Source organism: Gorilla gorilla, chromosome Y (assembly GCF_029281585.2).
Source record: "Gorilla gorilla gorilla isolate KB3781 chromosome Y, NHGRI_mGorGor1-v2.1_pri, whole genome shotgun sequence".
Lineage (NCBI taxonomy): Eukaryota > Metazoa > Chordata > Mammalia > Primates > Hominidae > Gorilla > Gorilla gorilla.
This window is the reverse complement of record NC_073248.2, coordinates 41,838,161-41,849,192: the sequence shown is the minus strand read 5'-3', so window position 1 is coordinate 41,849,192 and position 11,032 is coordinate 41,838,161. Positions and strand designations below refer to the sequence as shown.

Here is an 11,032-nt window from a genome sequence, read left to right as displayed (position 1 = left end):
TGCTAGTTTTTATTTGTGGATATTCAGTAATTCACTATAGGCCTCATAGGATTCCAAATGTCTCTTCACAGATTCTCCAAAAGTTTTCCAAACTGTTGGATCAAAGAAAAGGTTTAACTCTGTGAGATAAACCCACACATCACAAAGCAGTTTCACAGATAGTTTCTTTCTAGTTTTTATGTGGGGATATTAGGTTTTTTCCAATAGGCCTCTATGGGCTCCCAAATGTCCCTTTGAAGATTCTACAATTAGAGTTTTCCAATCTGATAAATCAAAAGAAAGGTTGAACTCTATCAAATGAATCAATGCATCAAAGTCAGTTTCACAAATAGCTTCTTTATAGTTTTTATTTTGGGATATTTGGATTTTTTCCAGAGGCCACAAAGGCCTCCCAAATGTCCCTTTGCCACTGGGAATCCCTACTGCTAATAAAGGAAGGAGTGGTAAGGAGACAACTAGTTCTTTCAGGCAAGGACCTGTTAGTCAAAGCAGAAGATGAAAAAGAACTTTTAGAAGAAGCATGGAAAAATCATAACTGGACCTAAAAAGTAAACATGATAGTTGAAGTGATAACCAGTAATTCTAGTCTCAGTAAGTCAAAATTATTGCATCTCTAGTAAACGATGCTGTGACCCTTTTAGGAAAAGTTGTAGTGAGGAACAAAGAATGAAAAGTAATGCCACAATACCAGGAATGTTCATTTTGACAATGAAAATAGATGTTGTATTTGTAAGTCCCCATCAACGTTGACTAATTCACATATATATGTGTCTATATACACACACACATACATATATGCATTAGGTACTGTGTTACATCAGTGCTGGGTGTCCAAGACAGACAGACAGACAGACAGACAGACAAGAAAACTAGTGTGATAGATAAGAAGCACCTCCTGGAAGGAGTGATGTCTGTGTTGTAGGAGTCTTAAATAGGCAAATGGGGCAGAGACTTTTATCTCCAAGAAAAAAATGGGACTCAAGTTACCAGATGGAAAAGGGCATGGCTGAAAGTGGAGTTGTCTGAATCTCTCACTGTGGTGAAACCGAAGGACGTGAAGCTGAAAGGAAAACAAATATCAGGTCTGCAAGGGATTTATTTAGCCATGCTGAGGATCTGGACTCAGAATCTAAAATGTATTAAATCCTGACAAAAGCAATTAAATCTGACTTTGTATGGAGCACGAAACCAATGTGATGAAAATCTGCACTAGAGGTGGGGTTGGGTGGCTCAAGCTTGTAATCTCAGCACTTTTGGGGGCCATGATGGGTGGATCACATGCGACCAGGACTTCAAGATCATTCTGGCAAACATGGTGAAACCCCATTTCTATTAAAAATATAAAAATTAGCCCAGTACGGTGGGCATATATAATTTTACCTTCTCAAAATGTTGAGGCACAAGAATTGCTTGAACCCAGAGGTTGAGGTTGCAGTGAGCTGAAATAATGTCATTGCTCTCCATCTGGGGTAACACGGGGAGATGTTCTCAAAGAAAAATAAAAGAAGTAAGGAAATGTGCATTAGAAAACATGAAAGGTGGACTCTAGCAGGAGGTAATTAAAGGCACAAGCATGTTGGAATTCCCTGATATAAGATCAAAAAGGTGTACTGTTAATGCCAGCTGTAAAATTCTACCATGTACTGACAGTGATGCAATCCATGAGCATAATATGATGTAAACTTTATTATTCAAGTGATGACACAAATAATTGTGATCATGGACACTGAGCTCACTAGGTATGAACTGCAATGAAGAAAATCTTTTACAACTAAAATCTAAGTTTAAAATAACTGAGGAAACGTAATTGAGAAAATACTGAAATATATAGTGTGTGTTAACCTTTCTCTAGATGTTCTCTGTGTGTGTTTATTTGAGCATCTATTCCCTTTGTGCCATCCAAATTTATGCCCTCATTTGATTTATGCCAGACTACTTGAGAAGTCACTTACTGCTTTTTCCTAACTCGAGTTGTTTACTTGCCCTTGCCTGCTGTCATTGTTAGTATGTCCCCTCCAAATTTCACATGGCAATCTGTGTCCATTGTGATAGTGTTGGGAGGTAGGACTTTAGAGAGGTGATTAGCCATGTGTGTGTAACCTCGTGACTGAATTGATGTTGTTATCTGGAGAACAAGTTAGTTATTTTGTGAGTGGGCTTTCATGAAGGATGAGTTTGTTCCCGATTTTCTGTTCATCTCATGCCCTTCACCATATGAGGTCAACCTGCCATGTTGTAACATGGAAAGAAGATCTCATGAGATGCAGTCCTGTGGACTTCCCCACCTCCAGAACCATGAGCAAAATAAGTCTTTTTACAAATTACCCAGGCAGTGGTATTGTGTTGTTTCAGCAGCAAATGGACCCAAAGACTTTATTATTTTTTCCTCTTTAGAGAACTAAGTTAACTTACATAGGATCACATCAAATTTCCTTACAAATGTTCAAAAAGCCCATAAATATTTTTGTAAAAATTAGTACAATAGCCTGACACTGAAAGAAAACACCATTTTACTTTTAACTATACTTTGAGAAATAAAGAAAAAGCAAACATAAAAGTCGACATGCAGTTTTATTGTTCAGTAAGATAATTGCAGAAATTTTTAGGGTTTTATTGGTTGACGTAAATGTTAGTCTCTGTTGTCATACCTAATCCGGTGCTCTTTTAGTGGAAGATCAGTTGTCATTGGGTGATATTTGTCCAGTTGTGATGGTTGAAGAGCTGGCCTGGAATGAGGGACAGCTGATGTATTAGCTATCGTAGGCATTTGCAACCATGGGTTGCCTGCTGGTAGCAGGTTAGGATGTGGAGCCTCATCGACTGATGCCACAGGATATCTTGTTGGAAGAGCAGGTGGTTCCCCTGTCTGACCCAGATAACAGTTTTGCAAGGGACATATGTTGTGGTATTGAGAAGCTGTGGTTGTAATAAAATTCACAATGTGGTCACTTGCTTGGATGCAGGTGGTATGACAGTGCATATGAATAGTGGTCATATGAATAGCATACAACTGATTTAAAATAGCATGTTGATGTGTTGCAATTTGTTGGGACAAGTGACAATAACAAATATAACACGTAAAATATCAGATTTCTGTTTCATCACACAAACTTAATGTCATCAAATAATTCATGAACATGGTTTACTATGTTCAAGAATGTGCTTATTGGGAAGAAAGCACTCAAGTTGTTAAGCCCTCAAGTGAAAACATGTCATACATTAATAGTAACATTGCATTAAGTGGCTTTGGTACATTTATTTTGATTTCACTGGTAAGATTCAAAGTTGTTAGCAAAATTTCTTAAAACCCTGAAAGGTTAATGCTCAAGCTGAACTCAATAATTTCAAAATATTAAATAATTTTTACCTTAATATTTTATATAATTTTCAAAATCTGGTCTTATTGCATGTATTAACATATTTACTGATGTACAAATAAAATTACATATATACTCTAGGCAAAGTGGTAACTGAAATATGTTAAATATCTTGCTTAAGACAATAGATTCATTCTCTTCTGCCTGAAAGGTGGTTAGAAAGGCAGATCTTTGAAAATTCTGTCTAATTTTACTAAATCCATAAAGGTTGAGCTGTCAAAAAAAACTTTTGATACTGTCACTTTGAAATATTCTGTAAGGAGCCTTTATATCCAAAATTCCTTTCTTGAAGGATTCTTCATTAATCACTATGCAAATTCCATTCTCATCCCATAGAATAGACTTGAATTGGTCACTTTCAACTATTTTCCAAAGTTTCCTGGGAAAGGTGAGAGAAAAAAAATCATTAACTTTATCTGGTTCAGAGACACAAACTGTGTAACACTGCCATTTTAACAAGGATTCTTGTGACAAAACCTGAACAGCATTTTCTTCAATCACTGACCTTAAGTCTGAGTCCCCAGGGAATGTGTGTTTACACAGTGGAGACCTAGGGGAGGCTTCTGAATCAGTTAATTCATCTCTGGGAGAAACAACTTGAGTTTCTGAAGAAACATGTGCCATCTCAAATAAATATTTATTTAGATACTCTTGTAGCCTGCATGGTTTTCAGGACTGCAACTTCAAATGCTGCTTCAGAAGGCCTACAGAGGTAAAGGAATCTAGAGCATCACTCTAGCACACGACAAGCTGAGTAGCAAAGACATCACAAGAGGACTTTGGTCTCCTAGCAACCAACAAAAATCTGGCCAAAAGTGTTTTCTTCCCAGTCTGAGAAATGTATCCAGTGAAAAGAAAATATAGACTGCTCACTTACACATTCTAGGCTGCAAAATCTCATCCCTGTAGCATGATTTAAATAAATAAGAAAATAATGTCCTCAATCCCTGAAATAAATGTAATTGTCTCCTTGACACACATACTCTTACTAGATTGGTGAGAGGAGCATAGGGCCTGGTAATTGTAAAATGAAAAAAAAAGAAGGAAAAAGGAAAAGGAAAAAAAAAATGAACGATTTTAAAACCTCTATGACTTTGGCATGTTGGATTGGAAACTGTTGCAGTGCAAAACCTATGTGGTAAAAAGACATAGCCATAGAGATAAAAGGTAGGTACTGGTTGTCAGGGGCTGGGAAATAAAAGGAATTGTTTAGTAGATATTGAATTTCCTGTTGGGCGATAGAAATGTTTAGGAACTGAAGAGAGACGGTGATTGTACAACATCAGAAACATATTAAATTCCATTGAATTGTACACTCAAATGTAATTTTACATTATGTGAAACTTACCTTGATATATTAAGAAGAAAACAAATGTGAATAAATCTAACTGATTACATTTCAGAATAAAAAGTTATTTATATGCATATCTCTTCAAAACCTTTTAAGTCATATCAGAAAACTAAATAATGATTTTATTTGGTATGTCTGTAAATATCTGACAACTGTTAATGATGAAAGAGATTTTAAAAGCAGGTGATTTACTTGTAAGGAGATCCCAAAGAGTAGGAGATGTAAATAAATAATAATAACAATAAGAAAAATGACCACAAGAAAATGTTTTAAGAAAAGTAAATGTATAGTCTAAGCATAAAAATTTTTATTTGGCTCCAAGAACAAAATCTCTATTAAAAAAGGATTTTGTAAGGAATAATCTTTGTGTCCTGCAAACAGTGTTATCATTATTAAGCAGAACTTGAATTTATAAAGTAATGTTACTATTGAATAAAATAACAATGCTGCATTTACAGTAAGAATTTGTATACCTTCACGGTTGAAATTTGACATATTAAAATTTGAGCTCTTTGGCATTGATAAGTGTTGAATATGTGTAAAAGAAAGAAAGAAAATAATGATATATCTCATGTCGTAGGAGGTAGTTCTCTCATAGTGGAAAGAGGCGTCATTGTTAGATTGTCTTGGTTTAATATCCTTTAGGTTTTGGGGTTTTTTTTCGGAAAATGTAGACTTTTAGTAACTGCTTTTATCAACAGGACAGGATGAGCCATGCAGTTACAAAGTAGTTAAAAATTTCTGAAGAGTGTTATAGTTAAAAAAAAAAAAGCTGATTCTTACACATATATTATCTACATATATATACACATCGGGACACTACTGTTCAAAAGGCCCTGGCCAAATAACTCCCAACAGAAACACTCAACCCAAGGTTGTTTTCAGCCCAGTGTTCATGAAGATGGGTGCAGAATGCAAAGCCTCTAAAAGGAGAGGATACAAAGTCAGGGGAGTAGGGGCCATTGGCAATGCTCAGAGCCAGCCAGACTGCAAACAGGGAGCCGAAATGGTTTTTTCTGCGACATTCTACTTGAATTGCAGTTTAATTAGTCAACCATAGATCTTCAAAAGAGAACAATTAGTTAACATGATAAAAAGTTTCCTGCATTCTTTGGACTATGTATCATAATTATAGTAAGCAAATTCTGACAGTTTTAATGAAAATAGCCTCCAACATTTTGCAGGTATGAAGATAACTTAATTATCCACAGGGCTTTTAATGTTTGCTGGATGACAATACATGAATGATAATCTATAAATGACATTGTTTTATAATATTAAAATACATGTTTTTTCATGTATTATTTTTATAGGCATTCACTGTTTGAGTCAAGGTTAGGCTTGTTAAGTGATTAAAGACAATTTTATTACAGCAGCATGTACTTATTCTATTCTAAAATAATAAAATTCATAAACAGAAACAGCTTCTATATTTATTTGCAACCTACAAAATTGAGTTATTTTGCTGATATAAAATACTAAGAACTCACTTGAGGACCATGCCACCTTCTGAAAAGGCCACACACCTACTTCTTAAATGTGTTAAAGTTACAGCGTGTCCCAGACTCATCCAGAGCAAAATAAGTAAGCAACTGTCTGCTCTTGACTGTCCCTTCCCCGGCACTAGCACTGATTGTGTTGGGAAAAGCCACAGAGCAAGGCTGCACAGCCAGATGGAGGAGGCTTTTTATTTAAAGGCAAAATACCAAAACAGCTCTCTGGTGTAGGTGATTTCTACTTTCTACTCAGCTTATACATGATCCCCTAACCTTAATTTCTGTCTCCATAACGGGCTGGTTTGGATTGACTTGTTGAGAATGGTATCCATTATTAATGAGTTAGGGGAGAAAGGGATTTCTGTGGTTACATGTAAACTTGTGATAGGTCTGCAGAACTTACACGTGAAGAGCATAGTGAGGAAGTCAGCCATGATCCATCTATGTGAAGGTCGCACCAGCTTCATTGTACACTTTGAAGACGTTCTCAATGGTATTGACATAGGCAGCTGCTCTCAGGTCCAATCCCAGTTTATACTTCCTGGCTGTGTGCATGATGTGCCTGGCAGAATGCTCCATTGTGCACACCAAGCAGGAGTGCATGATGTCTTTCTCAGATGCACCTGATATCCTGTCTTGGAACTCTGCTGTAGTTACAATGGGAATAGTTCCACCATGCTTTCCAAATTTTCTTTCTAAACTCTCTTGAACAGACATGAGCAAGTGTTAGTTAGAATTCCTTTCATATTTGAAGGTCAAACGGCCATAGCTGACATGATTTAGGTTATTCAGCCACTCAAGGTAAGATACTGTCACTCCTCCAGCATTCAAGTAGAGATCTGGAATAACCATAATGTTTCTCTCCAGGAAGATGTTGTCAGCTTCTGGGGTTGTTGGTCCATTGGCACCTTCAGCAATGATCTTGGCTTTTACTCTGGATTCATTGGATTTGGCCAACTGCTTCTCACTGGCAGCTGGGATCAGTATGTCACAGTTGGCCTCCAGATGCTTCCTTCATAGGGCTCTACCTTGGGGAAGCCCAGAATGGACCCATGTTGCAATTTGAAGTATTCCAGTTCCTTCGGGTCAATACCATCTGGATTCCATATACTCCCATCAGACTCAATAACAGCAATACATTTAGCACCAAAACGATGTAAATATCGGATAGAGTGTAGACCCACATTACCAAATCCCTGAACGACAAATGTTTTACCCCCAAACCCTGGTGTCATTCCCAAAATGCTCATGTAAGAAGCTTCACTGATGAAGTTTTCAATCCCATGGAAGACACCATGGCCAGTAGCAGAGATATGTCCATGGATTCCCCCTTGGCTAATGGGTTTACCAGTAACACAGGTGTGTGCATTAATATCATAGTGCCCTATGGTGCTGGCATAGGCATCAGCGATCCAGGACATCTCCTGCTCACCTGTGCTCATGTCTGGAGCAGGCACATCAATACCACGACCAATAAGGCCCTTCTTTGCTAGCTCTATAGTGAACCTCCTTGCGATCTTTTCCAATTCATTATTGGTATAGTACTTGGGATTGATCTTAACACCAGCTTTAGCACCCCAAAACGACACATCAACCACTACACACTTGTATGTCATCAGAGAAGCCAAAGCTTTTACCTCATCCACACTCACATCAGTGCTGTAATGGACACCTCCATTGCAGGGCACGCGGTGCTGGCTGTGCTGGGCCGGGTAGCCTTCGATGACCTCCCAGGAGCCGTCGTCACGCTGGATGCTGAAGGAGAGACTCAGCACATAACCATGTGCTTGGCTCGATGATCCCCAAGATGCCACGCACCTGGTTCCGCTTCTGCTCCTCGCTCTCCCGGGTCCTCAGGTCCTCCACCAGCTTGTCCTCCAGGATGCTGGCGCCACAATTGAAGAAGCCCTCCACCGTCTTGAAGAAGTTGGGGTCGTCCTCGCCGTCGGCCACCGCCTCGCTGTAGTGGCGCCGGGCGGCCAATGTGAGCCCCGGCTGCGGGGGGTGGCAGGCTATCCCCTGGCCAGGCCCAGCAACGCGGCCAGGTTGGTGGCCGCAGAGCCCAGGGCAGCGGGCCGACCCGGGAGAGCAGCAGGGCTTCGCCCCAGGTTTTGGGGTTTTTTTGTTATTGTTTAATTCAGAGTTTTTTCTATTAATATTATGTAACAAAAATGTTCACATCAGTAAATTCTTTGTGAAGATAAAACAGGTCTCCTACCAGATGCATGTGGTTCCTCAATTTTGATCGTTTTTTTAAATTAAAAAAGTGCAAAATTAAAATATATATTTTTTAATTTTTGCCTTTCTGGGGAATTTTCATGTTCTATCTGAAGGGAGTACAGGCTTCTTTTGTGTTGGGAGGGGATGAATGATTACTGGCAGTAGCAAAAGATGGGACATGAGTGTGCAGAAAAGAGCGTTAACGGGAGGATCAGAAGACAAAATCACATTAAATGTAGGACAATCTAAGTCAAATTCTGGCTGAGCATTTTGGGGCGCTAAGATGGGTGACTGTGTAGGGAGGAAGAATGCCTTGTGTTTTCAGGGGGAGATGGCTCAGCCAAAGCTCTCCTCTGACTCCAAACTACAAGCCTACCTATAGTCATAAAAAGGCAAGAAAATAAGCAATTTTACAAGAGAAAGATAAACGTAAAGTAGGCTGTATCCACTTAGCTATGTAAAAGAATCAGGTATCTGTCTGATCTCCTTAGTGGCAGCCTGTGATACCCATGTTCTTGCGGCTTCAGCCTCCCAGTTAGCTGGTTCTCCAGGAAAAGGCCCGTAGGCTCAGATAATTATTCAATTTCTTTAATTATTCTAATATTATTTTAGAGACAGAATCCTGCTATATTGTTCAGGCTGGCCTCAATTTATAGGCCTGAAGTAATCCACCCACCATGGACTTATAGATTGCTAAGGTTACCGGTGTGAGCTACCATAACTTCCTGATTGGTAAAAACTTTTGTAGATATTGTGCTTCACTCTTTTGCCAAACCGGGTTTGAAATTATTGGCCTCAAGCGATCTTTTTGCCTTGGCCTTCCAAATTATTGGAATTATGAATATGAGCAAGAAAACCTCATCTAAAATATGTTAATCTTTTTAATTGTCACTTAATATTTTATTTAGTAAAGGTAGTTTCATACTTAATGTTAAAGTGGAAAAACGTGCAATACAAACTTATTGGAGTAGGAGCCAATTTTGAAATAATAAACACACATTTGGATTAGACAATTTTAAGTTTATTAAGAATTCTCTTACAATTACTGCAAAAATGTTTATTGTATATTTAAAATTTGAAATAATATTTTTATGGTTAAGAAAATGTAAAGCAGTATAATAGACAACCAATTATAAGTTCCCTATGAATAAAATCCAAAGCCGTATACCAGTAACTGGCAGGGACACAAATTACTTTTTTAAAATGTAAAATACAGTGATAATGAGGAATATAGCAGGAATTTGTATATTAATCATAGTAATTTATTTTGATTCAGGCAGAAAAATAATTCTGCTCTTTAAATAAAAAGTACCTATACAGTCAAAAACTGTTGTATTTTCAAGCTCTTTCTTAACATAATTTTTGTTAGTTAAGACTAGCATTTACTGATGATCTTACCACTTCACTAACCCACATTTTAAACTAATGCTTGAGTAAAAAATAATAACTTGTGTAATAAATAAATGTTTTTCATATTTCCATACATTAAGGTCCACTATTCTAAGGTACAGATATCTTAAAATTTTTTCCTTTAAAAATAACTAAACCAGAAAGGCAACACATTAACATAAATTAAGGCTAACGATTCTATGAAAAAAGCAAAAAGAAGACTGAAGAAAAGTATTAAAAACATGTTGATACCTTGTAAAGAATCATACAAGCCAAGCACACATTATTTTTATTACTAAGAAGCTAATCTAAAAGCTTACATTGTTTAAATAAACACCATTATATGTAAGCAGTGCTTTCACAAACTGCAAATACTCTCAACTCTATTGCTTTGATTTAGGAATAAATGTCTTTTTTTTTTAACTATACACTTTTCTCAAAGGCTGGTGACAAGATGATGTGATGTGGTCTTGCAACAGCCATAATATATGTCTTATCATCTCATCTTCTTCATCAATCATGTCCATTTGTTTATTGTTTCAAAACTATGTAAGCATTTTGTCACCTCTTCTGCCATCTATAAGACATGCACTTCAGCATGTGATCAAATACATTTATGTACTCTCCATCAAAACAATAATTTTTAAAATTTCTTTTTTTATCATTACACTTAAAGTTCTAGGGTACATGTGCACAATGTGCAGGTTTGTTACATATGTATATATGTGCCATGTTGGTCTGCTGCACCCATTAACTCGCATTTACATTAGGTAGATCTCCTAATGCTATCCTTCCCTCCTGCCCACTCCCCCCATCCCATGACAGGCCCCAGTGTGTGATGTTTCCCATCCTGTGCCCAAGTGTCCTCATTGTTCAATTCCCACCTATGAGTGAGAACATGTGGTGTTTTGTTTTCTGTCCTTGGCGATAGTTTGCTAAGAATGATGGTCTCCAGCTTCATCCATGTGTCTACAAAGGACATGAACTCACCCTTTCATTATGGCTGCTAGTATTCCATGGTATATATGTGCTACATGTTTTTAAACCAGTCTATCATTAATGGACATTTGGGTTGGTTCCAAGTCATTACAATTGTGAATAGTACTGCAATAAACATGCGTGTGCATGTTTCTTTATAGCAGCATGATTTATAATCCTTTGGGTATATATCCAGTAATGGGATGGCTGGGTCAAATGAT

General features: G+C 37.6%; 2 pseudogenes; both read right to left on the bottom strand.

The window, feature by feature from the left end:
* LOC129530355 (glutamate dehydrogenase 1, mitochondrial-like) lies at positions 2,553-4,069 on the bottom strand (annotated as a pseudogene).
* Positions 6,532-8,340, bottom strand: LOC134756355 (glutamate dehydrogenase 1, mitochondrial-like; annotated as a pseudogene).
* Between the last annotated feature and the right edge of the window lie 2,692 nt (positions 8,341-11,032).